The sequence below is a fragment of the Sapajus apella genome, unplaced genomic scaffold (assembly GCF_009761245.1).
Source record: "Sapajus apella isolate SASKATOON/1434 unplaced genomic scaffold, GSC_monkey_1.0 scaffold85, whole genome shotgun sequence".
Classification (NCBI taxonomy): domain Eukaryota; kingdom Metazoa; phylum Chordata; class Mammalia; order Primates; family Cebidae; genus Sapajus; species Sapajus apella.
Window position 1 is genome coordinate 9,031,743 of NW_022437025.1, and position 27,803 is coordinate 9,059,545.

The 27,803-nt window shown below is 44.0% G+C and overlaps 1 pseudogene; it reads right to left on the reverse strand.

The window, feature by feature from the left end:
* Positions 1-3,882: 3,882 nt before the first annotated feature.
* LOC116533928 lies at positions 3,883-4,418 on the reverse strand (annotated as a pseudogene).
* Between the last annotated feature and the right edge of the window lie 23,385 nt (positions 4,419-27,803).

A 27,803-nucleotide genomic window follows, 5' to 3' on the forward strand; every position in this document is an offset into this window, starting at 1 on the left:
ATTTTACAAGGACGTACACAGATGGGCCTAAGACTTAGCCTGATTCCAGTTGGCCCAGCAAAGAATCTTGATCACTCTACCTACTGTTTAATTTTTGAAGGATGATTTTGTCTTCACCACTGTCTCTTCAGATATTTCCACTATATCCTTAGGTTTGGGTTGATGCTCATTAGCAGCTGTATGATTCTAGAGCTTGTCTTTATTCAGAGACAGCTTATGATGGTTCTACCTTTGTGACTTTGAATAGGGGGAAGTTGATAAGGTAAACTGCCTCTTTGCTGAAGGCAGTTTTGGGAAGTGAACACAACTGCCTCTTATAAGAACAGAAATCCCTCAGTGAGGCTAAAGCTATGGTTATGATTTTTACTCCCGGAGCACTGCAGCCTGGCTGAGTAATGAGTTCAATATTGGGAGGTCCACAAGGAGGGGATGGCAGGTGTGAGGGGTGTGGCCATCCTCAGAGTTCTGCTCGAGCTGCCTTTTAAACTGTCTGGAGATGCCTGACCCAGACAACGTTGGTCCAGATAGCTGATCTTCAGAGATGGTCTCAGAGGAGGCCGTCCTTGAACCTACCCTGAAGTCAGTCCTGTTAGCTCTGTCTACTCAAGTGGAATCCTGAGCAACTATCATCTATTTTGCTTAGCTGTAGTTATCCAATTTCATTCTGTTCCATAGGTTATGAGTGAAAGTGACATGTGACCTTTGGGATCATGCCCTTAAGGAGGTAAACCTCCTTTCCTCTTCCACTGTCTTTATGACAATGTCCCCCCTCTCTGGGAAAAGGACGTTGGAGGAGAAATGCAATTTAGGGACCTCCTTGAAGGTGTCTAAGATGAGAGTAGCGGTGGGGTAGGACTTTTCAGCAGAGTACTCGCCCATTAAGGTAGTGCTGGGTTTGGTAAATGGGTCAGGGACGGTTCAGTGGGTATGCATGTTGGTTCCTACAGAGGACCCATTCCCTCATACCCAATTGTACAGCCTTCCAACATCTTCCATGTGGAAGAAATGGAAGGTGGCTCAGGTAGCTGGAAAATAACTTCTTCCTAGAGGCATCTATGCCTGCCCAGACAGAAACGCTGTCATGTTCTTTCCTGCAATGCTGTAGCTGGTTTACTGCTGCCTTTTAACTAAGATCTTGGCACTCTGATCAAGGTTTCCTGGGAGGCATTTTTCTTTGTTCAGATGAAAACAATAGGCTATGAAAACAAACTATGGGTCAAATCTCTACAATCTGTTGTGTATGTTGAGTGGAACATTCAAGAGGTTTCAATTTCCTTTCCTTGAGGACTGTTTAAATATTTGCTAATGACTCATGGCTTTTTCCCTTGGTCTTGTAGGTATGAGTTTGTTATAAATGGGTTAAGACACGGTTCCTAAGAGCATTCACATATGTGGAACTGATGCCTTTAAAAGACTGGATATGTGAAAAGATATTACCAACGCCAGTAAAATAACCTGTGATACTGAGCAGTGAGTTTGTGACAATAGAAGCGTAGAGCTGAGAACAGGAAGAATGTGGAAGTATTCCTCTCTTGACTACAAGGGTCTGAGAATTTACCCCACCTCTGTAAGCCAGGTAACTGAAATTTTTCTCCTCCTGATGAGCTAATTGCCTTCTGCTGAGATGTTTATGCATGGAAAAACAATGAACCAGATGGGTTGAGGTTGTGGCCCTGGGCAGCCCATTTATTCCAATCAAATGTCATACTGCTTGGATGTCTCTTTAGGTGAAGGATGGGCTCAGTGCCTCCTGAAGCATTGAGAATAATGATGCAATAACTGAGTAAGTCAGTAGCCAGCTGAGGCTAACTCGAACTGAAGGTTTCCTCATTTGAAGTCAGGCTTTCTCCAAAACACATGAGATTGTGTACTTAAGTATCTAAAATAGGTTTACATCATTTGCCAGATGTCCCCTTTGTATTATGGATTGTTCTAAGATGACTATGGAAGATATTCGCAACTGTCATTCCTTAAGTGCCATGGAAGTTAGAACGTTTTGGTCTCTGGACATGGCATCCTGATACTATTGGTACTCAGACACCAGGTTATTCATTCATGTTGCTCTCAGCCTCAGCGAACTTCTTCACCAATACCCTTACTCTGTACCGATGGATGAATGCCTTGTAGCTGAAAACTATGGTAAACTGTTCAAAGATAGGCTTGAACCATTCTAAGATGCATGTGAGAATTGTAGTATTCATCACTTACTGCTTTTCATTGGCACCCATGTCACTACATATTAGGGGAAATGGGATGTGAAATATTTTGTGAACATGTAGTTGAGTGAGGGATGCTTCTCTCCATCCTCTGAGCTCTCAGGAAAGGTGTGTATCTCATTTTAATTGGACTATTAATGCTTTTATGGAAAGGACTTTTCCCCTCTGTGACTGCCTTGAGCTCCCGTAATAGGAGGGAGTCTTGCCGATGTCACATTGCTTCATAGAGTGGAAGCTGCTGCCAGACGTGTGTGGCTTGGCTTTGCCCACTTCTGTGGTATTGTTGGACCCCCATGCTGGATACAGCCTAAGTCATTCCCTGACCCTGATCTGCTGGACATTCTTTGTCCATGATCCAGGGGCATATCCAAGCCAAGAATAGTGAATGCACACATGGAAATCCTAGAACACACTGTAGGTGAATAAAGAATTGATGCTACTTGTACCCTCCCCCAGTAACAGGCCCTAGGCCACTGGCTCCTCAGCCCACTCCTCAACTCTATCCTTCCTCCTTGACTGTGGTGTCCTCATATTGCTGATATCTGGAGACCAGATCATTAATGTTTGCTCTCGGCCTTGTGGTGAACTCCATTTCATCCTGAAAATGGAAGTCACTTCCTCTAAGATGGACCTGAACAACTCTCAAATGTGCCAGTTTTTGCTAATAAAGGCCGTGGACGTTTTTAGTTACATCATGAGTGACTACTTGGTTTTTCCTGGCCATGGGGTATAAGCAGATGTTAGTGTCTGACATTCAGGAACAACCTTTGAAGGGCAGCCTTTCCTTCCTCTCCCTTTGTGGCTGTTACTCAGAGGCCAAGAGTGACCCTCCAGAGGAATTTGAGGAGAAGCACAAGGTGTTCCCCTGTGTGTTGTACATTCTAAGAGGTGTCTGGTAGGCCAGGACATCCATTAATGAGCTGCTCTCCCATTCATAGGCCCTGAGCTGTCCTTGAGAGACAAGGTTCAGAGTTGACAGGAAACACTGTCACCTGCTGTCCAAATGACAAGTTCTCTGGTTGCTAAAGATAACCCGTTCTCACCAACCCCAGGAGTGTGGACATCAGGCACTTGTCTTACAGGTGGAATAGAAGGCAACACAGTGAGCCAGCATAGAGCCTCATCAGAGGTGGAGAGTGCTAGGCTTTCCCCAGACAGGGACAGGATGGGCTGCTCTGTTCTCTTGTGGTCCTGAAGTGTCAGAATACTGCTTTTCACTAAACAGCATCTCCTCACTCTGAGGAAAGCTTTCAGGCAAGCTTGTCTGTTTCATCCCATTATAAAAATGATGGGAAATACCAAAACACATCAGGAGGAATAAGTATCTTCTGCCCACCTTAGGGTGAAATAAATGCTGAGGTCTTAGGTTTCTGTTCATGTGACTGTTGTAATGTCACTTGATGGATTTCCAGCATTGTGCTCATTGCTGCACTTCTAAGTGGGATCTGAATGTAACTTAGCAGCTACCTTTCTCCTAAATGTCTAAAAACTGGCTTACTGGATGTGAATATTTTGTAAAAATCATTAATCTGTCCTCAGTATTCCGAGTCTTCAGCCCATGGATTGTAGTGAAGCCTGACTGGGAAACACTGGCTTCCAGGTGGATCGCCTATGGATTAAATCGGAAGGAAGTTTGGGATGTGTCTGAAACATTTTAAGGATTTTAAAAATATTTTTTGCAAATACTTTGAAAGTAATTAAGATCCCTGATTGGGAGGGGGAAGAATCAACACAATGAAATTTAGGAACAGAAATGCAAGAGAAGCTGCTGCACTGTCCCCTTCCATCCGAGGGGCGCAGCCGGGAGACGAAGCTCAATTTATGATCCCAAGTGTACACTCTGGTCGATGGAGAATCAATTCAGTATCAGCCTTATGGTGGAAGGGCCTTGTCCAAAGTCAGGATCAGAAATAGACCAGCTCATCATGCTTGGCTTTGTTGGTCTGGTAGTTAGACAAGGTCAAGGGCTGTTTTTTGTGAGGGAGAGCTTTGAATACTTACAAGTGGACAAAGTCCTTGTCACTGACATGCACCTTGATGAAGTAGTTTGTCCCTGTGGCCACCTGGCTCTTGAATGACACAGCCTTAAACATGGGGGAACTTTGTGTTTTATTTTTCTTCAAGCTGGGACCTCATCTGGTAAGCGATGTCCTGAGTTTCGGCAGTGGCCGGCTGCGTGGCAGAGGGCACCCTGCACATCATTTTGGCTGCAACAGAGGGACCCAGTGAGGGGACTGAGCTTTTTTTTTTCCCTTGCTATAAAAATATTTTATTATGTGAAACTATGCATGAGGAGATGAAAACACAAAGAAGTGTACACTGACACAGGGCTATGAGCACACTAAAGAACCCGCACTGCTTTCCCCGCTTTACCTAGAAAAGGTATTCCTTACAAGTTTAATCAGGGGCAGGGCTGGACTGGATACTGCACTGACCCTCCAAGGGAAAGCTTTCCAGGCTTTTACCCTTGGAGAAGTGTACGTGGGTTTTGTGATCCTCTTCCTACCAGCCTCTGATGGTGAGGATACAGGTCGTCTTCGTTCCCTGATGCTTCTACTCTTTATTCACCAAAATGGGCTTATTTCTACTAGAAAGCATTTGGGATTGACTGTTGTCCACCATCCAGATTTTCTTTAAATCTGAGCTTCAACTTATCTCAACATCTTTTGAGTGGTGACTCCATGGACAGTGTTACTTGTGAGCCTGGATCTTCCCCTAAGGTTGGAACAACCTGGGTTCTCAGATGATAGTCTACAGGGATCACCTTCCAATCCTTGTCTTTGAGTCCTTGGACCAGCATCCTTAGATAGTGGTGACTTGAGACACTTTTTGATCTGTGGGTTTTGATTCAAGGGTTTAGGGTTTGTCTGAATACATTTTGGGGGAGGTGCTTCACCCAGAGTGTGTGAAATCATGGTTGTGGATGAAGGGGCATCCACCTGGGTTGACTGTCATCCATAGTGCCCTAGCAGATGGATGGTTTCCTACACTTGGGCATACTGCTGCTTGAACCTTCAAATAGGAAGTACAAGGCTGAAGGCAGGTAGGTTGCAGCCAGCTGCCTCCTGAGCTTTCCTTATTGACACCTTAGGTACCTCCTAGAGGTGTGACAGCTGCAGACAGGGTGAGCCATGGACAGCATGGCTGATAGCAGCATGTTCTCTGGGCAGACAGGGCCCATCTGGAGACGAGAGCAGAATTTTGAATCTATTTCAGTCTCCCAGTGTTGCCCTACAGAGATTCAGTGACTATCAGGTAAGGGCAGGAGTGCAGGGGTGTTAGGATGATGGAAACTGTTCTTCCTGCCTTGCTGGTCTTAACTCTTTCCTAGGTCAGGCTTCATGCTGTTGTGGAGAGTATGTTTCACAATGCAGAGTGATGTCAGAGAAAACAAATTGCTCAAGCTCTGTATGAGACAAACTTGGTGTGCGTGGCAGAAAGGGGCCTATCTCGCAGGGTAGATCTGCCGCCATTCAGCCTAGTGTGGGGCAGGTGCTTACTGGCAGCGCTGCATGTCAGAACTCCCCTGAAGCCTCACTTTCTCTGGCTGGAATGTTGGTGAGCATGAAACTAGTTCTATGAGAGTCTACCTTCTTTAGAGAAATGGGCCCAGTGTGCCATGTCAACACTTTAAAAAAGGGTGTCTGATGTTTTCAGCTTAGTCTTATTCTGGGGACATTGCTATTGCGAAATGCATGGAAATAGTTTTCCAGATACAAAGGGTTTTGTTTCTACTTTTGTTTTCCCCACTATGCAGTGCTGTTTTAATGTAGACTGACAATATTTCATGAAAACACAGCTCTTAACATTGCAGTTAGTTAGGTCAACTTGACATTGCAGGGTGTTTCTTATACCTACTCAATATCTTGTAGTGGGCATGTTCTGTTTAGCTTCGCTGCTTGTGCAACTTTTCCACTAATGACTTCGGTCCTTGATTCTGGAGAAAGCATTTCATTTTACAATATTCCATCCATTTTCAAGTCTGTATAAAAATGGTCATACTCCAAGAAGGTCCTGAGGTTACTGACCTTACACACGATGTCCAGGAATCAGAGCAAACAGTCACCAAGGGATGAGATGAACTCTTGACTGACCATCACCTCCTTTTCAGGTAGAGGCACTCACTTAGATTGGTACCTGGGCAGTGTCTTGTAGTGGCCTCAGGTTTGAATTCTACCAGTTCCCTTTAGTCTGATTTAATAGTGTGCTTACACTCACCTGTGAAAACATTACCTGCATGAAAATTGGCTCACTGTACCTAAGGATGATCTGAGTCAAGATCACCATGTATTGAGGTAGGGATGGGTTGAGCTGGAAGATGTAGGTATAGGTGAGGATGGACTTCAGTGCCCCAGTAGGGGACTGAGAGTAGTATGGCCATACAGAATACTTAGATCTCCCACAGCTATGCCCTGGAAAAAATGGTGAGAAGTGGAGTATGGCACATCTAGCTTGAGTTGCCCCCTTTTCTCTAGTGTGCTAATTTTCAAGTCGGTGACAAGGCCAACTGCATGGGTTATAGGGAAGTATCCAGGTCATGTATGCTGCTGTGTGGAAGCTCAAGCATCTTTACTCCAGAGGGTTGCCAGGGCTTTCATCTGTGTGCCCCACCCAAGGGACAGAGCTTGGGCCCCATCCATGACTGATCACATATGTTATACCTGCTGTAGATCTTGTCTCTCTCTCATAAAACCTACGAACCCAACATAAGTTTTTCCACTCTCATATGGGTCTGCTGCTTTCTAGGGGGCCTCCTTGGTGAAGAAATTGTGTATATAGATTTGTCTCAGGTCCCTGCCTTTCCTCTGATTAAACCCCAGAACCTTTGTGTTCCCACTCTGGCACAGTACATGAGGGATGAGGTACTTGGAGAGACTCTGCACTAGACATGTGTGAAGAGATGCACATGGTTTGTTCTTGCACCTCCCTGGAAGGTCTGTGGAGCCCACCATGAAGTTTCCCAGCTTGGCTCTGAGGTGTGGTGTACTGGCTGTGATCTTCCTGGAGGGCTGGGTTCTGGTGAATTTATGTCTATTGGCTTTGTTCATCTTGTCTTAGTGGGAAAATGACAAGGGCAATGTCCTTTGGAACATCTGTGAAAGGCTCTCTCTGTTCTTTTCCCTCTGGACTGTTAGAGAGCATGACCTCTGAGTAACAGGATACCTTTATAAGAAGCAGGAATGTCTTCTGGGTCATGGTTTGCTATGGTAACTTTTCTACAAATGTGTGGTGATGAGGGCAGTACTTTGGAATTCAGTCTGAGGAAATAAAGGACTGAATGTAGAATATGTGGTCAATAATCCTAGGCTTCTGAGTTGTTTCATTTGTTCCAAAGGTATGAGAAGAGCAGGAAGCTTCCAGCTCCATGGTCAATAATGGCACCTTATCTAGGCAGGAAGGACTCAGGATGTAAAGTGAACAATTCTGAAAGCATTCCTGTCCCGATGGTGTCTGAGTGCTGGGCCTGCCTGGCTGCTCTGGGGCAAAAGCATGAGCCTGACAGAGCTCACTCCTGTGATGTGGCAGCAGCTGCTGGTCTGGCTTTCCAGGTCTCAGCCCATTTGAGACTGATACATGCCAGTGTCTTCTCTTGGCTCCGACCACTTCTAGAACAGTGGCTACCCATAGAAGAGGGTGGACGAGGTTCATAGCTGCTTGTGAAAAGACGTGTGTGTCTGTGCAGGTGGTTAGTGACCTGCCTCTGCCAGCAGCAGTGCTGACTACAGCTCCTAATCAGGAGCCTCCTGGTCTACTCTGAAACAGGAGTCCTGTTGGAGCAGTTTAGCCTCTGGGCGGAGGATGTTGAGAATGTCCAGGGGTCTCTCAGTTTAGTTGGTTCTACAGGAAAGGTGGGGGCAGTTTGAGAATGTTTCTACTTATATTGGCTAGAATAATATGGATGATGGTTTCTACTTTGACTGGTGGGTAGCATTCAATAGTTATCTAAATCGTGAGAATACTTTGTGGTGAGGTTTTTTTTATTTAATTGTGTACTTAGTTTCTAATGTCTTCATGTTTGGACTTGAATCTTCTGTAGAAACTAAGACATTAATTTCTGAAATCTCTTTGAAAATGAACTGGGCCATAGCCTTCTATGTCATCTTCTAGTGTCTTATGATGGTCTCAAATTGCCTGTGATCTACAAATCCTGGCAGCTTTCTGCCAAAATACTGATTGCCAAATTTCTAGTTTTCTACATAAAACTTAACCTTAGAAAATCATGCAGAACCCGTTATTCAAAACAGATGAGTGATTTCTTCCTTGTAGTTTCCTCCCCATGTATCAAGGCAATGTTGTCCTGACCAAAATATTAAAAAGCATTGAGTTACTCTTGCCAATAGAGCAGCTCATGTTAATTGGCAGGGTTGATAATGCAGATGCTCTCCAGGTCCTCCACTCACACAGTACCTGGGCATTCATGGGATCAGGACACCTAGGTCCATTGGGAGCAGCAAGGAGCTGTCATCTTTAAGATCATTGCATAGACACATAGGTGGGGTCTAAGGGTTTAAGCTCTGCCCATTTCATGGCTCTTGCCTTTGGCTGTTACTTGGTACTTAGGTAGGTGAGCCCCCAGATTGGTGTATATCAATTACAACCTGTTTTCAAAGCATGAACCTCTCGTGAGACTTAGTAATTCTCTAATTGCTGTTTGATTTTTTTTTTTTTTTCAAGGAACCCTGCAGTGAAGCTCAAACCATTCCTACAATAAGTAAGCAACAGTGACAAATCCTATTTTACCTTTTGTTGGCCTAGCTGCTCTCACCCACTTTGATCCTAGCTGCTCTTGGTGGTTGAAGGATTTTAGTTACCACTCTCCCATTGTAACCAAACACAGATCAGCCACTAGCCATTTGCAGACTCCAGTGGCAAGAGTGAGGTATGGTAGAGTGTGTTTTTTTTTTTTTTTTTTTTTTATTAACCAAAATTAGTCATGGAGAAGTGGCCAGATTGCAAAGTAGCCACATGGCCTTTCTGGGGAGACACAAGGGCTGATGAAAGGGCAACTTGATAGAGAGGGCATGTAGGAGTTGTGCTGAGTTAAGCGTCTGTCTCATTCCAGTGGCTATCTCGGGTCTCAGTGCACCTGGAGCATGGGCTGGCATCTCAACAATGGTAGAATTGAGTAGCTACCTTGAGATGATAAAAAAAATTATAAAGCTGGGCTTCTCTACTGAGACCAGCTTGGCCATATAGATCCCCACCCAGGTGATGCTGAAGGAACTGAGCAGACACCCAGATAGAACAATAAAGTGGGACTACCCAAGGGGATAGGAGCCTTCCAAGCTGAGAGCCTTGAGAGGCTGACAGTTCCAGGCTGAAGGCCTCAAGCAGACTCTGACCCATGCATTTACTCCCTCTGAACAGGTATTATTACTAGCAGATATTTGGTATTTTCTCATAACACAAAACATGCCAAATAGGCAGCTGGTGCCCGCTTATCACTGATCAGACAAACTAAAAAGTATTCCCCACGAGGGAGCCATGGAGGCAGGGTCAGATGTCCTGTGCTTAAGGAATTGTTTTAACTGGTATGATACTTATATATTGCCCTGCCACTTTAGAATGCCCAACTAGTTTTCCACTTGGGGAAGTCGGGGGTGGTGGCTAGGTTTTCCTTACCATTGTTCTTCCTAGCAGAAAATATATCCTATCATACACTGAGCACTTCTCAATAACTTAACGTTTCTCAACACTTCTCCAGGCTTGGCCTGTCTGTCCGAAGATTAGCTCCTGGAACTGCTAAGTAAGCACATGATTAGATACTAGCATATAGTGAAATGCCAAAAGTAGTATATGGTGGGAAAGGGAGAGACATGGAGTCTATTTTAAGATGGAGGGAAAAGGCTTCTGTAGCTTGCTTTCAGGTAACGTGTTGAGACTAGATGGGGAAGAGGCAACAAGTTTGTGTTTTGAAATCAACCTGCTTGGCTACATTGTCTTTAAATGAGACAAAGGTTAGTATGCTGTAGAAAATTGTACTTGACATTACTTGTAAAAAAAAAAAAAATACACTTTAGGAGAAATAACAAATGCAGAGATTTGATATAAAATTACGCTTTCCTTTCCTCCTTGTGGTCTATTGATGTACTCTTCCTTGGTAGACACAGCTCATGATGACCCCTTCCCTTCCTCCATTTTGCATGAATATGAGAATAACTGTCTTTGCAGAGAATATCTGGGAAGAGACTAATGGCTTTACATAAGCACAACAATCCTACCCTAAATCCCACAACTAACAACCTGACTGCAAACTAGAAATGATCAATGAGGCATGCAAATAGAAAAGTTACAGAAGAGAATTGTGACGATCTGACCAAAACTCAAAAGGCTGAAACAGTCACCTTTGCCTGTTCTGGGAATTAATATGTGAAAATCTGGGGCTATGCTAGACCTACAGCAGTTGAATGAGAAATCTCTACTTTTGGGTATAGTTGTGAGTTTTCCAATAATGGGCCTCTGCAGCTTCTCATTGTCCACATGTAGAAGTGAAAGAGGGGTTTTTGCTCCAATGGAGGGCTGTGAATGCTGCTCATTAAATGCTCTTGGCATACACTGCAGGAGAACATGGATTTGAATCTTCATTTTTTAAAATTAAGGCAGCGGGCCTTGCCTGCATCTGTTTGGGAAACTGTTCTGAAATGTGGCCATATGTCCTGGGCCACTGCCGGTGCCGCCCTCCAGACATGCCACATCAAGTATCATGCTCCATTCCACTCTCCTCTTTCCTACCACCAAGCGACCATAGACTAGCATAGTTGGGATCCTTTGTTGTAGGCCCTTGTGGAAGATTTCACATACAATGTGGGGTCCAAAGCAACGATGTCTTGTGCCTCTCCCAAAATCGGATGTCAAGTAGATATTTTGTTCTGCATTTGGGTTTGTTTGGCTGCCTTTAGTTAACCTCCTCTGCAGCTTGATCTAGGAGATACGGGGTTGTGAGCCCTGGGGGAAGGAGGTGGCAGGGAGCAGCCTGCACTCCTGTGTCTAAAGGCAGATGAGTCCTCATGATTGAACCTGAGGAAGCTGACTGCCCTGAGGTGTAGGGTCCAGCCCTACAGGGTCCTGTGAGCTCCTCTCTACAGGTATGGAGATGAGAAACTGGAAATAAGACATAAGACACCAAGAAAGAGTTGGGGCCCAGGGGTCTACTGCCAACCAAACAGCAGAGTGGATGCTCTGACTTTGAGTACTAAGTAGGAGGCTGGGAAGGTAGGGCGAAGCATTGGTGGTCAGTGAGGGGGTCAAGTAAATAAAGTGCCTTGGAGATAGGGGGCCCAGGACTTTCAAGTAGCTGAAGTGAGAAGAAAACTTAGCACATCAGTGCTTTTGGCATACTTGTCAAGAATATTAAGGACATTAAGATTTAGGTTACTATTACTAAAAAATAAGAAAATGAGGAACCAGGTGCAGAGTGGAACATGAAAGTAGACATGGAACGTGACCACTGAAGCACAGAACCCATAGAGACAAGCCCCCAGATGTTTGTGGGTCTCTCTGACAGCCATCAGGCCTACCACGAGAATTTGAACAAGCAGTTTTCTACTAACTTCCCGAGGAAGGAGAGGTCTTGGCCATTTTGGACGTCTCCTTCCCTAGCTGGCTAAACAGCAGGTGCTTTCCCAGCACTGGCACTGCCGCACAGCCGAGGCACCCTCCAGTAGCCCTTATGTAGGCGTGACAAAGGGCTTAGAACATCTTGCCTTAGGATCACTTTGTTTACAATGTCACCTTAGTTCCATACTTCATTACCCGATCACTAGTAAAATTAAGAGGTTATACCGAGTATATGTATTTTTATGATTATATGTGAATAACTAAATGCTTATATATGATTATAGGAATAACTGTGCTTATATTTCTAAGTCTTTTTAAATTCAATATTTATATGGAAACAGGCTCAGCCTTCAGACCCTTGTCAGCACTTGCAGGGATCCCCCCACCGCCTACATACACACACACTTAAGTCAGTAGGTAGGGACATGAGTGAGGTTCAGCCTCTACTGGGCTGTGAGGTAGGAGCCTGTGGCTTTGGCCCTCAGGATCTTACCCATGACTCCAGTGCTGCTACTGGCCAGTGGATTATTTTGGTACACTTTTGTAGGGAAAGGGGTCCAAAGAACAAAACAAAATGAACTAACCTACCCACTTGATACGCAATTTTGGGAGAGGCACAGAACATCATTGCTTTGGACTTTACATGGGCTGGATCACCTCAATGTGGAGATTACGTCTGGTTAAAATGATTACACCTGTGAAAATACACAATCATTTTTTTAAGCATGCATCCTCAGCGGGACTTGAGTTTCTCTCTTCCCATCATCTTGGGTTTTTGAGTGAGAACCTCAACAGTGGCATCACCAGTCACCCACGTGGAAGTTAGCCCTGGTGATGAGCCTCGTGTTGCTTATTCTGATGGGGTTTCTTTCATTCCTGCTTACAGGCTTCCTGTTCTGCCCAATTGAAATGACCTCCACACCCATACCAGTGCCTCATGAGTTTCTTCCCTAAAGAGGATGTGCAAAACTTAGGTATAGGGTCCATATTGGTGGCCATAAATCTGATTCTAGAATTTCTCGAAGTGGTATGAAAACCACTCACCCCCATTCAAACTAAATGTGATCAAGGTTGGGAGAGAACAGCCTCTTTGTGAAGAGATCTGTTCCCTCTGACACAATCCTCCACTGAAGTGGAAATGGGTTGTTTTGATTTCCTGCAGTCAGTAGTTTTGAGTGACACTTTAAAATTGAGACATGTCTGCACGAAGAATGGTAGGGGTGTCGTGTCTTGAACAGTGCTGAATTTCTTTCCTCAAGCAGCCTCCTGACTCACCCAGCCTCTGATTCCTCATATGGGAGGATTTGGGTGCCACTGACTTAAGGAGTGAGCAGCAGAGGAGGAGAGGCCATTTCTGTAACTTTGACAGGGTGATTAGTTCATGGGACAATATTGATAGAGATGACTTTCCTGCTGCGTTGAGTAAGCTGTGGTCATGGGCTATGTTCTGGCCATGGGGTTGAAGCAGACATGGTGGCTGACCTTCAAGAACGTGACCTTGAGAAAGATACAGCTGGGCCCTGCTTTCCATTGTGGCTACTATTGAGTGAGGAATTTTTGTTAGAGGCATGGCAGAGAAAGTGTATCACTGACCCTTGAGCCTTCTGATGTCTACACATTCTCAGAGGTGGCCATTAATCTAGAGCATGTCACTAATGAGTGGCTCTGTCATTCTAGAACTCTGAGCTACATTTGAGGAGGGAGAATGGTCAGAAGTTGAAGAGGGAGTCATCTGAAACTTGCTCAAGGATTTGTCAATGGATAAGTCTGCTGGTCTCAGAAGTCACCTATTCTCACCAGCCCCAGGGGGTGTGGATGTCGGGTACCTGCCTTGCAGGTGTGATGGAAGATGGCACAGAGTGAGACAGTATAGAGCCACATTGGGGACGAGGTGGATGGAGAGATCTAGGCTTTTCCTAGGCAGGTTGGGGAGGTTTGTTTTCTTTCCTGGGATACTGAATTTTGTCATGTTGCTCCTCAGGTCCACAGGATCTTCCCACTCTGAGGAAAACTTCCTTTGAGGTTTGTTTATATTTCATTTTGCTATCCCAAAAACTGGGAAATAGAAAAATACGGAGAGAAATCACTGCTGCCCACATCAGAGTGGAATGAATGCTGAGGTCTTGGTTTTCCTTCATGGGACTATTTTAATGTCAGCAAATGCATTTCCAACAGTGTGCCTGTCCCTGTATTTAGTGGGAAGATGATTTGAAGTTATCTTACTACCATTTCATTTTTGTAAGCTTGTTTACTTGTATATTTCTAAACCATCTGTTTCTCATACTGAAGTGAGGATTAAACATTACTCCTGTAAAGAATATGCTTGGTGGGTGGGAGGGGAGGGAGGAGGAAGAATCTGGTTTTTCTTGCAGTTCACTTGGTCCTAACGATGTTACTGGCATGGAAGGGAGAACAGATCTGCTGCCCTACTTGGAGTGAGGTGTGTGAAGCCCCACAGTGAACTGGTGGAAAGAAACAAGTGGAAACCTTGTCATGCAGTGACCTCTGGCTCCCTGGTTGCTTGAGTTCCTTGTTCCCTTTTCACACATTTTTCTTTGTTTTGACGTTTTTACTGGAAAGTAATACATTTTTTTAATTGTACTTTAAGTTCTGGGGTACATGTGCAGATCCTGCAGGTTTGTTACTGTAGGTACACATGTGCCATGGTGGTGGTTTGCTGCATTTGTCACCCTGACATGTATATTAGGCATCTCTCTAATGCTATCCCTCCCCAATACCCCCATCCCCTGGATTTATCCCCTAGCGCTCTACCCCCCTGGCCCCGGTGTGTGATGTTCCACATTGTTCCTCCTCCCCTCCTCTCCCACCCACCATGCAGTTACCTCCCAGGCGGGACACCTCAGCCTGAAGACCAGTGTCCAGGGACAGAGGAGGCCTGTATCTGTGGGACGGGTGGGCAGTTGCAGCTGCAGGACCATCGAGGTGGCATCAAGGCCAATGGAAGAAAGGAGATGGTGGGAAGGGGATGGGATGGGCGTAATGTTTACTGAGCAAGTGCTACATTCCAACACCTTGACACCTCTAAGCTTTCTTAATCCCCACAGAAATTCTGTGGGGTAGGAATCATCTCCTTTGTACCAAGGAGGAAGCAGAGGGTCAGTAAGGTTAGGTAACTCACCTGAGGTCATATGACTCTGGAGGTGGAGCCAGCATTTGAATGCATGTCTTTTGATTTCAAATCCTACCTTCTTCCCAGGAGTACTGGCACCCTGTGAGAGCAATTCCAAAGTGCTGACTCTGTGGCTTGCCCACGTTACCTTGGTTGCCTTGTGGCCCTGAGCCAGCTGCTTGCCTTCTCAGCTTTCTTACCTACAAACTGGGGTTATATCTAGTGCCTACCTCCTAGGGTTGTTGTAAGAATTAGATGAGACACGCACATAAAGTGCTTACTGCAATGCCCAACAACAAAAAACATGCTTAATCTGTCCTCAGCCTTACAAACCTTCAGCCACATGGATGGCAGTGAAGCCTGACAGGGAAACACCACCTGCCCATTGGATCCTCTGCAACCTGAAACAGAAGCACAGGATGTGTCTGAGGCCCTGACCTGCCTGCAGTGCTAATCAGAGGTGCAGGACTGGACACAGCGCTGACAGACAGAGACAGGCTTTGAGGCTATCGTCCATGCCCACAGAAGTCTTAGGTGGGTTTTGTGTGATCTCATCCTGCCAGCTTCGGATGAGATAAATGCTGCCACCCTGTCTCCCTGATGCTCTTAATCTTTACATTCCCAAACAGACTTAGTCTCACTAGTGTGCTTAGGATTGTCAGTTTTTAACCATCCTGATTCCCTGAAAGAAATTTCGGCTTCAGTTATATCTGGAAATGTCTTTAGAATATCAACTCTGTGGGCAGTGTTTCTTAGGAGCCTGGGTTTGTCCCCAAGGCTCGCACAACCTGGGCTCTGAGATCTAGGTTTTGTGGCTACAGGGGATTATTCAATCATTGCCATCATAAGTCATGACCTTAGTGTCTTTGTGATCATAACTGCAGACACAGCCATATCTGACCTGCAGAGTCTTTATCTTGCTGCTTTTAAGCTCTCGACTCGAATAATTTTTTTAATTGAAGTTCTGGTATACATGTGCTGAACATACAGGTGTGTTGCATTGACATACATGTGCTGTGGTGGTTTGTTGCATCCATCACCCTGGCCTCTAGATTATAAGCCCCATGTGCATTAGTTACTTGTCCTAATACTCTCCCTCCTCTTGCCCCCCATTAGGTTCTGGTGTGTGATGTTCCCCTTCCTGTCTCCATGTATTCTCATTGTTCAACTTCCACTTATGAGTGAGAATACGTGGTATTTGGTTTCTTCTTCTTGTTACTTTGCTGAGGATTGCTTCACCCAGAAATGTATCAAATCCTGGTCCTCAAAGGGGCACCCATTTGGGTGGATTGTCCTTACCATTCCCCAGTAGATGTGTGGTCTCTTAAACTTGATTTGCATGTTGTTGCTTGAACTTTGTGTTGGAAAGTGCAGACTTGAAGGCAGGAGGTGGAAGCCAGCTGCCCCGACCCTGTCTTGTTGCCTTTGGAAACGCCACAGATGGGACTGCCCCGACAGGCTGAGGACAGTGTGCATCACGGTCGGAAGTGGCAGATTCTCCTCTGGGCAGCCAGGGCCGGCCCCTGTCTTGAAGTTCAAGAAGATTTTTGAATATATTCCAGAATGCATGATTGATGGCTGAGTAGACCACATGGCTGCTCTTGACCTCGCCTTTATGCTATACAGCCTGTAGCTACGAGAACCTTACACTCATGGCTTGGTCTGTAGCTTTACAGGGGTTTCACTGGGTGAAGATACAGGTACAGGTATACCTGTTTTGGGTTTGTACCTCTGCTCAGGTTAGTACCTCTCAATGCCTTTGAGTTTCCTAGCTGCACCCCTGAGCTGCTGGCACAGGCCATCAGGGATGCAGCTTATGGGAGAGGTCCAGTGCTGGGACACATGCTTGAAACCAGAGTTACATCATAGGTCCTGCCAGTTCCTTGTGCGTGGCTTATTTTTGCTGTGCGCTGCCTGGAACATGTGGGGAGCCAAGAGGGGTTTTCTCTGGCTCGGCTCTGTGGCGCCTTGGCTGTGTTGCACCCTGTTGGCAATGCGGGTTCTGGTGAGTTAGATTGTTTTGGCCTTGTTCAGCTCATGTTAGCCAGAATGGAAAACTAACTTGAGCCTTGTCCTAGTAACTGCAGTGAAGGGGTCTCTGACCTAGGAGAGCCCATGTCCTGCTGAACACTCTAGGGAGAAAGACAGAATGCATCCAACCTGCAAGGAGCAGATACATCCATTGGGCCACAGACTTAAATTTCCTCTGGAAACTACCCTGAAAATGCCAATGGTTGGTGTAGCTTTAGGAAATCCACCCTGAGGAAGTAAGGACTGATTGTAGAAGAATGAGTATTCTTCCCAGATGTTCTGGAACAAGGTTATTTGTACCAAAGCTGTCAAATGAAAAGAGACACTTACTGCTCTATAGTCAACAGGAGCTGCTTCTCTAAGAAGGAAGAAGGGGTCAGGAATCTTTAAAAAGGTGATACAAAGATTTTGGAATCCACACTGTCTGCATGCCAGGTCTGCCTGACTCCTCAGGAGTGTGAAGTGTGAGCTTAGAGTGCTCTCCTGTGATGAGGAAGCAGTTAATGGTCTTGCTCTGCAGTGCTTGACTCCTCTGAGGTTTGTACTTACAGGCATTTCCTTGTGGGGTGGTCAGAGAACCTGGACAATGGCTGCCACTAAAGGTCGTGGGGTCAGAGCTCCCTGTGGAAAGGCTTTGCAGTGTGTCTGTGAAGGCAAGAAATGTCCTGTCTCTTCAGGCAGCTGTGCTGACCTCGGCTCCTGCCAAGCAGGGGTGTTGTGTTCTACTTGGTGCTGTGAGGCCTCTCAGCAGTTTAGCCACTAGGGGTGAGGAATGTATCCAGTGCTGTTGTTCAGCAAGGTTGGCTCTACAGGAAAGATGGACATTCCGAGTTTTTCCATGTTTCTATGTTGTCTGGAATAACTGGAAAACAATGTTTGTTGCCCCCTTAATGGGTAGGTAGCATAGCTTTCAGTAAGGAAGTTTTCTATGGTCAGGGAACACTAGGGAAGATTTTTAATGGCATACTGAATTTTTTATAGAAAAAGTCATGACTTCAGACTTCTTGTACACATTAGAGTGATTCTATGGCATTGATGCATATTTACACAATTTTCATAATTTTACATCGTTCATAATCTTAGCCTCTTCATATGGTAAAGGCAGGAAGGATACACAGCTATTTTTTGATTAGACATCATAGAAAAAACATACTTGAGGCTTCTCATTTGAAATAATGAAGACTGGTTAGTGGATGCGGTATGGCTTTTGGAAAAGCAGATCCTGAAAGGGAATTAGGGTACTTGAACACATACATTGTTTATTCCTTGAAATGAAAGCCCTATCAAATAAGTTTAAGGCTTAAAATTTACTTTTATCTTACACTTGGGTTACAATTTTGAAACAGTTGTCCCTTGGATAAGGTCAAGTTGGTGGCAGGGTTGGGGTCCAATCTTGTTGCTCTGAGGACAGTGTTTCTGTGACTCACCTACCTTTCAGGGTCCCTTGTATTGCTTTTCTCGTGGCTTCTCATTTTCACACTCAGGACTCTCAAAATAACATGTCTATTTAAATCTGTCTTGGACTCTTATCTGAACCTCTGCCTCTATTTTGATAACAATCCTCCTGCATGATATCTAAGTTACATATACAGCTGGGTTTCAACCATATTTCAATATGTTCCCTAAGTGTGCCACTGGCATGTCTCAGGGCACGTTCAGATTCTATTAGGACCAAAACATTGTTGATTTGCCTAAGTACAGTCTTTTTAGGACATCACCTTAGGAAGCCCAGAATGGGATCCTGAACTGCTGAAAGGTAAGAAGCCACTGAAAGGGCAGTAGTCATCTGGTTACACAGACACAAAAGTGGCCCAGGCATCCTTAAGTCTCTCTGGGGAGGTGTGGAATGTATCTCTCAATGTCTCTGCTTAGGGATAGAGTCTGAATCTTTGGCTCCACCTTTGCCGTGCTCATCATAGTGTTCCTCTTCTGATGCATTTATCTCTGTGCTGCTGGAATGTGGCTCTGTTTGAAAAAAGTGAACAAAGCGTAAGAACTTAATCTGAGCCCAGTGATTCTAATCAAAGGGCAGACCACCGAAGTATTCCTTTTGCAAAAGAATGGACTCAGTGCCTGTGGGGGCACAGGGAATAAATATTAATGCAATATTGGGAGTGAATAACATAAAACAGTAACTTTTCTCTGAACACAAGAGAAGTCGACTTATTCTATAGCTGAAGCTTTTACTTGCACACAAAACTGAATATGATGGCATGTCTGTGGTTCTAAAAGGAGACCTGACTCATTTGTCATATCTTTGCATACCATGATTCATTCTAAGTTGACTGAGATAATTATCACTAATTCTTTTAGGGTCATGAAGGTCAGGAAGTTTTGTTCTCTGATCCAATGATTCATAATATTCACACAGTATGTGTGTGAATGTGTGTGAATATTGCAATGTCTATTACCTTTTGCTTTTGATTGCCAAATACCTTACATGTTTACGGAGGTAGGGATCTAAAATACTCTACTGCCCCTTGTATAAAGAACCCCTTCCTCTATCCTTTGAGCTGGTAAGAGTAGTGTGCATCTCACTTTGAATGGAGGATTAATACTCTTGTTTTTAGTGAAAGGCATCCATTCTCCCCTGAATCACTTTGGCTAGGCTCCCTCAAATCATGGGAGCTCAAGAAAGTCAAATTGCTTCCTCTAGGGGAAAGCCATTCTCAGACACTTTTGGATTTGGCTTGGCTTTACCCCCTTCTGTCATTTGATCCCCATAAAAGCCACTGATGGATACAACCTAGGTCGTTTCGATGCCCATATGTGGACACAAGTAACCCAGGCTCTTGTTACTTTGTGCATATAAGGATCATTTAAAAGCCAGATGTAGGTGGTGGGACACTTCACCTGGACCATTTCAAATCGTTCTTGTGGGGATCATCCATTTTACCCCAGGGCGGTTCCACTGGACATGGCTTACACAGGCAGTATTAATGGATTGTGGGCCTGACTCGCCAGTCTTTCCCACTTCCCTGGCTCCCACATTTATGGTTCTCAGATTTGAAGTGTTACATCTTTTCTGCCATGGACTCCCTTTGGATAGTGAAGATTAAATTTGAGGGCCCAGCATCCTCCATGCTGTGTGTAGAGCTGATCCACTGGCACAACCCACATCTGACAAAGAGAGCATGTCCCCTGTGCTCTGCACGTCTTACGTTGAGCTTCAAACATGGTTTTCTGGAAGATGCGACAGGTTTCCTTTTTAGGGAACACCTCTGAATTTCTCTGCTGTGGAGAATTAGTTGATGATTACTTCAGGGATTTGTCTAATCAAAGACTTCCTGCTTGATACTTCAGAAGGCAACAGACTGATTCTGCAGCATAATTTTCTGACAGCAATCACAGGGCTGGTGACTGTAACAGTTGTTGCATATCATCCTAACTCCGGGTGTCTTCCCCACATGCTGCCTTGTGAAGTCATCAGAAGGTTCTATTTGAAGTTGTTCCATGTGAAAGTCTTAATTGTGCAGTGGTACTAGGTTAAAGATATGCCTAGAAATAAGCTCTTTAACATTTCCTAATACTGTGAGTTGTCTAGCATGCTTCAAGATTGACTTGATCAGGAATTCAACACTAAATAGACTGCTTTCTTCAAGCCCTCACAATAGGGAACTCTTTGGAAGTCTAGAACTGAAAATTACTCTGGATGAAACTCGATGTTCTGATAAAGAAGGATGATCTGATAGAAATTAAATTCTAAATATACAGAAAAGTGTGCTATTACCTTTTGCTATTACATTTTCTGGAGTCTATTATGCTACTGCTGTATCAAGAGATACTATTCTTTATGTTGATGTATACCGGTGAGAGGTGAGCAGTCCCAACAGAAGAGTCCATATTTGAACCACATGGCCTGTACCTGGGGTAGTATCCAGAAACTAAATGCCTTAATGGCTTGTTTTTTCTATGCTACACTTGTGGGAACAAAATGAGAACAGTTCTACTGAAACACAAATTCATATTCTTCTGCACTGCAGCATTTTTATTTTCTTATGCTTCAGGGTATCAAAAAATTGTATCTTTCTACTTAGCATCTAAATTATCCCATATTTCATAGTAGTATATTTAAAGTGCTGTGGTATGCCTTAAACTTTCATGACTTCATTCTTTGGGCTACTGACACTTGGCCTTTGAGGATATGAAATGTATTCTAATTTCTTGATCTTAGTCTCTATTGCAAAGATTGTTCTAAAAGCCATGGGGCCCTGTAGGTGAGTGTTCTTTGTCCTGTGATTTTTGTGTAGGAGCTCTCCCGCCTGGACATAAACACTGGTGGAGACACTACTGATAAATACTTTGTTTTTCTGAGTAACATGTCCCCCTGTACTCAGTGGGCTCATGGTATCTTTTTTTTTCTTTTTATTGTCCTACTTATCAGTTTAATATCTGAGATGGTATCTTGTACTTGGATGTCCCCTAAAGCTGTGAAGTCTTGGGTGCTACTCCTAAATTTTCCTACATGGAGCTAAGACCTAGATACCAGAGGGTTGGCGCCTGGATACTGATAGGTCTTCAGTAGATACCATTAGTACCACTAGACATGGTAATGTCCTAGACAAGTGGAAAGAACACTTGTCATGAGCAGCATTGCATCTTCTCCTAGGTTCAGCCAGGGCCAGACAAGAGACAACACAATTCTGAAGCCGTTACATTATGCAGTGTCACTGTCAAATTAATTGCCCTTTGGCTCAAACATGGAGCCTCTGAGTGGAAGATGTAGCTATGGTCATGCTTTCTTGTCAGCCCTGTTTTTTCACCCCTTGATTTTCTTGGAGAATGACTCAAGTCTTGAATTTGAGTTCTGGGATTCATGTGCTGAATGTGGAGTTTGTTACATAGGTATACACGTGTCCTTGTGGCTTGCTGCATCCATCAACTGGTCATAGACATTAGGTATTTCTCTTGATGCTATCCCTCCTCTAGCCCCCCATTCCCTGACCAGCCCCAAGGTGTGATGTTCCCCTCCCTATGTCTATGTGTTCTTATTGTTCAACTCCCACTTAGGAGTAAGAACATACAGTATTTGGTTTTCTGTTCCTGTGTCAGTTTGCTGAGAATGATGGTTTCCAGCTTCAGACATGTCCCTGCAAAGGACATGAACTCGTTCTTTTTATGGCTGCATAGTATTCCATGGTGTGTATGTGCCGCATTTTCTTTAGTCTATCATTGGTGGGCATTTGGGTTGGTTCCAAGTCTTGGCTATTGTGAACAGTGCTGCAATAATTATACATGTGCATGTGTATTTCTAGTAGAATGATTTATAATCCTTTGGGTATATACCCAGTCATGGGATTGCTGGGCCAAATTGAATTTCTGGTTCTACATCCTTGAGGAATTGCCAAGCTGTCTTCCACAATGGGCGAACTAATTCATACTCGCACCAACTGTGTAAAAGTGTTCTTGTTTCTCCATGCCCTCTCCAGCATCTGTTTCCTTTTTAATGATTGCTATTCTAACTGGTGTGAGATGTTGTCTCATCGTGGCTTTGATTTGCATTTTTCTAATGACCAGATATGATGAACTTTTTCTCATGTTTGTTGGTCACATAAATGTCTTTTGGGAAGTGTCTGCTAGGGCTTTTGGTGATGAATTAGCTGTTTGTCAGTAGAGCTACCAATGGATTCAGAACCCTTTATCCTGCACACTGACAACTATGTGAAAAGTAGGAACCTTACTGTCTAGCTGTGACTTATGTGACAGTTACTTTGAAAGTAACGCTAAACCAGTAGACCTGGTGATCCTATCTAGTCCTTAGTGATGAGCCCATGGCTATTGGCATACCAGGTTTTATATCACATCAGGGAACTTAACACATTTGTCTACCAGAACAGGCTTTATTTGGATAACTATGATGTTAGCTGCTTTGCTGTCCACCTCCTGAGCCATATACTAGTGCTTCTGTGGTGGGGATGTCCATGTAGCTGAGGATAGCTACCAAGTGGATTGCCTCCTGCTTACAGAGGTCAACCTTGAGTGCTTTGATGTGCAAGCTGAGTGGGCTGGTTGCCCAAGCCACTCAACTCATACCCAGAATGTCTAGTGTGGGTAGCTGATCTCCAGACTAACAAGCTCACACCTAATTTCCATCTCTTCCCAGCAATGACATGTTGAGCTTTATTGATCTTTCTTTCCTTGTCCAAACCATATCTGTCTGGGTGTCCTGATAAGTACCTTGTCTCTATACTGACATTTATGCAAAAGATTTTTAGTTTGTGCCCCAGAGGACATCTTCTGACAATATCACTTCCTCTGGGAAGGACTACTCCCCATAGAGCCTCCATCACAGAGCTCTGGACCAGGCTCTGATCTCCAATGATGGTCTTGGTGGAGTAGGACCCAGCCCTCTGTTATGCCCAGGGCACTCTTGTGAGTCTCCTGAGGTCAGTGCACATGTGTACTTCTGTCTGTGCTGGTGGTTCAGGTGGCTGTTAGTCCCTGTGTCCTGATTTCTCTGTTGTATCACCATCTCCATATACTATTGGAGGTTGCATGCAGAAGCTGAATAGCACTTGGCAATTTTGGTTCAGAATGAACTGTCCCCTAGTAAAGCAAGTGATAATTCAATGGCTTGGGTGAGTCTGTTTGGTCTTCAAGGGTGAACCTGTAAGAATCTGGGTTGCTCTGTCCTGTCTACCTTTACTCTTGGGTATGGTCAATTCGGTCTCATTAGCTTTGATGAAGGGGAGTTTCAGTTGCTAGTCACTGTCATGGGAATAGACTTCTGAGCTCACAATTGCTTCCTTATATACCCCCCCCCTTTTTAAAAACCTCCTTTCATAGAAAGCAGTCAGTCTGGGTCAATCACAGGCTGTAACAAGGAGATCTTGCCATACGACAGCTCTAATGAATGGTGTCCAGTTTAACATGAAATTGGGTGCTTTTAGATTTCTTTGATTTTTTTTTTTTTTTTTTCCTGGCGGGACATCTTGACTTGCCCAAGGAAGCGAACATGTCCATAGAATTCATTCGTGATATTTCATGCTTGTCATTATCTCTTGTTGGTCAATCCTATTTGTGGTGATGGGTCACCTTAAAGTTATGATTATCTTCAAGTGGAAACTGTTTTGCTTGCATGGAGGTTTTAGTGTCAACCTCAACTGTAAGGTTTTAACTGCCTGCCTTGCATTAACAGAAAAAGGCCCCTGTTTCTTGTCTAAAACTAGGAATTAAAAAAAATTGTCCTTTCACAGAAGAATGGGAGAGAAGGGAGCGCATCATTCCTAGTCCCCACTTAACACTTTCACCCACATTCCTATGCAGGTTTCCTAAAATTTTTCCACCAAACATATGCTTTTGTCCCAGGACGAAGTCTGTCAATTGCCACGGTGAAACCCTAAGATTAGGAGACACACACAACAAATTGGAGGTCCCTTAAAGATAGCAGATTTCAGACAGAAGCCTGAGTTCTTTCAAAAGAACTCCCATCATAGTTGAATGTCTTCTGGTTTCTATTAGGTACCAGAAGACAGAGCTGCTCCTCGCTGTGTTCTGCAGATGTGGAGCTCCTGAGATCTCTAAAATGACCTTACCTTGTCCTGGAGGATCTCATATAGTATGACAATGACACAGACTTGGTTTCTATCTTGGCAGTACAAGATTAATGGAGGGGAAGAGTTCTTAATTTCATGGCAGATTAGTGCCCTCAAATAGTTGAAGTGTGGATCTCATCTCTAAATTAATACAATGAATTACTTAAACTTTGAAAGTTGAAATTTAAACTCAGACTTCTAAAAAGCATATTTTAAATACAACTTTGGCTTTCTTGTCTCCTGTTACAGTGTGGGCAAGTGGAAATTTATAGTCAAGAAATAGTGTGGGGTCATCAGATGGAAAACTACGTAGAGAAACTTACAAGGGGGATTTGGCAGACTGACAGGATTCATATAAGGATCAGCTGGGAATGTCAGACATCACCTGGGAGAATGATGAAAGAACCTCATAAGATGTTGAAAATCAGGTGTCAAGCGTGGGAGCTTTTTGCAAAATGGACTTGGCGGGTTGTTTACTAAAGTTGTACTTTATAAGGAAGTACAAAGGGAGGCCTCCCAGAAGGCTCAGAGGCCTTGCAGTTTGGCCCACAAATCTTCATCACTACCCATGATATCACTCTGTCAAACTTTGGAAGGATGACTGCCATCCTCTTAGCTGTCTCATTACTAATCTCTACTAAAGGGAATGGAGATAAATGTTAATGGCCCTAAGGAGCTGTATGTTTCTGGAATTCTTCCTTACTCGGAGATAGCTTATGTGATAGTATCATTTCTACCTTGAAAGAGAGATGAAGTAAATCAGAAGTTAAAAGGCTCCTCTGTGGAAGGCAGTTACAAAAAGTGACCAAACTCCTTGAAGAATAGCAATCCCTTAGTGAAGTTGAAGGGAGGTTGTCTGAATCCCACAGCATTGCAGACAAGTGAATACTTAGGAGTTTCCAAAAGAGGGGAGAACAGGGGTGTAGTGGTTTTTCCTCCATGGATTTCTATTGGAATGGCCTTTTTATTAAAGTGCATAGGGATGCTTGATGGTAGAAATTGTCTGTATTGATAGCTGACCTGCACGGGAGCCCCAGAAGTTAATCTTGTACTTACCCTGAAAAGTCTTGTCTTCGTTGGCTTGATGGTTAGAAAAAAAAGGGTGTGTCTTCAATTGTCATGATGCCTTGTACAGTGGAGTAGGCCATTCCAGCAAAGACCTACTTATATTCATTGCCCTCTCCTACCATTGAAGGACAGAAAAGGTCCTGGAATTGTCTGTAACCACCCTACTCCTGGTCAAGGGTGTCTATGCCTATGCATGTTGGTTCTCCAAGAGCTTGCATTTTTATGTGCCCAGTGGAGCGTTTTCAGACATCTTCCACCCAGAAGACATATGAGATGGATCAGAGTTCACTGGTGAACAGCCTCATCTGAGAGATTTCTAAGCTTTCCCAGACAGGTAAAGTTCTGTCTTGTTCTTTCCTGTGATGCTGAACTTTGTGTCATGTTTTCTTCTAACTAAAATAACTCAGTGCTTAGACGACGGCTTCTTAAATGCACATTTTTATTATTTTGCTGTGAAAATGGGAAATGAAAAAGCAAAACCTTGGACTACTGAGACAAGTTCGGTCATAGACCCCCACCCAGGCAGAGCAGAAGGAATTAAGCAGACACGAAGATAGAATGGAAAGTGGGACTATCAGAGGACTAACAGCCTTCCGAGGTGAGAGCCTCAGGGGGCTCACAGCATTCTGGGCTGAGAGCCTCAAGCAGACTCTGACCCACCTATTTATTCTCTGAATAGGTGATTATTAATAAACCGGTGTTCTGTGTTTTCCAGAGAATGAAAATTAGGCAGCTGGTGCCTGCTTACCACTGATGAAAGACAAACTAGCAAGCATTCTCCATGAGGGAGCCAGTGGGGGAGGGTCACATATCCCCTGCTTAAAGAACTAGTTTAACTGGTGTATGATACACACATACTGTTTACTACTTTAGAACACCTTTAATCAGTTTTAGCTTGGGGGGCCAGCTCAGTTTTCCTTGCTGTCATTCTCAGTAAACAATATAATTTATCAAACATATTAGGACTTGTCCCAGCATGGGACAAATCTCAATGCTTTACTGGATGGAGTGAAAAAAAACAGGCTTTCCTTCCTCGGTGACTAATAGCTGTCAACTACTGTATTTCTCTTTAAGATTTTCATACTGTATGTTTTCTTCATGATTGTATATAAACAGATATATTACAGATGGTTATAATAATGGCTCCAACAGAATTCATGCAGCTGATATTGATGCTCCTGAAACTGGTTCATAAGATAGCACCAAAACCAGGAAATAAACTTGGCAGTCATCAGTCAGAAAGAGAATGGGAGAATTCAGAGAGCAAGAAGGACTCTGGGAAAGATTCTTTTCAAACTTCAATCAGGAAGGTGACATTCCAACTATAACATGTGCTTCTGAGAACAGGATGCTGAAATCAAATTGCTACCACAGCTTTTTCTACTAAGAAATGAGTGGATAAGTGGAGACTGATTAGAGTTCCACTACTATGTGTTAGCTGTGACATTAATTTGGAAGAGGTATGGAGTGTCCTCTGCTTGGAGACATGCCGACATTCCATCGTGGAGATGGAATGCTGGACAGATACCCTAGTTTACAGGGGAATTTGAGTTGGTGTCTATCATGGGTTGGCCATAAAAGCCTTTTGTGGAACTTCCTCCTGGGCCAGCTGAGGGTGTCCTTGATCTAGATTAGCTGCAGCCTGCCCTTGTGCAGTTTCTGGAAATGACAGCTACACAATCAAAGGCATGTGACTAGAGATGCAGTTGCTGCTCTCCTGGTGGTCAGGGGATTGCCACTGAGATTGAAGCCATGGAAGAATCTGAAGAAATGGGTAGAAGGGAATGGCTTGCTAGATTTTTAGAGCCTTTTCTCCCATACTCTTTCTTATGTCATTCTGATGAAGTAAAGTCAATTTGATAACTTATTTGAATCCAATGTCTTCAAAGTTAGACTTAAGTCTTGAGGTTCGGACTTGGCTGCATACAACATTTAAAACAACCAGTTATTTGTGAAGTGTCTATAATGGCGATCTACACCCTCCTAGTCATCGTGTGCAGCCTATCAACACTTGGCTCTTCCAATGCTTTGAGAAATCATAAAGCAGCAACTCAACCGTATTTCACAAATCCTGGCAGCTCTGTCATGATGCTGCTTAGATTTTCATTTTGTTTTATATTTGGCTAGAAACTCAAAATGGTTCACTTTGATAAAATCAAGATGGCAGGAGTTAAGCTCCTGTTGTTTCTCTGAGGACACGGTTTCCTTGACTAACTTGTTCAGAGATCCCTTACACCATCTTGTGGTTCCTTTATTCTTCAGAGT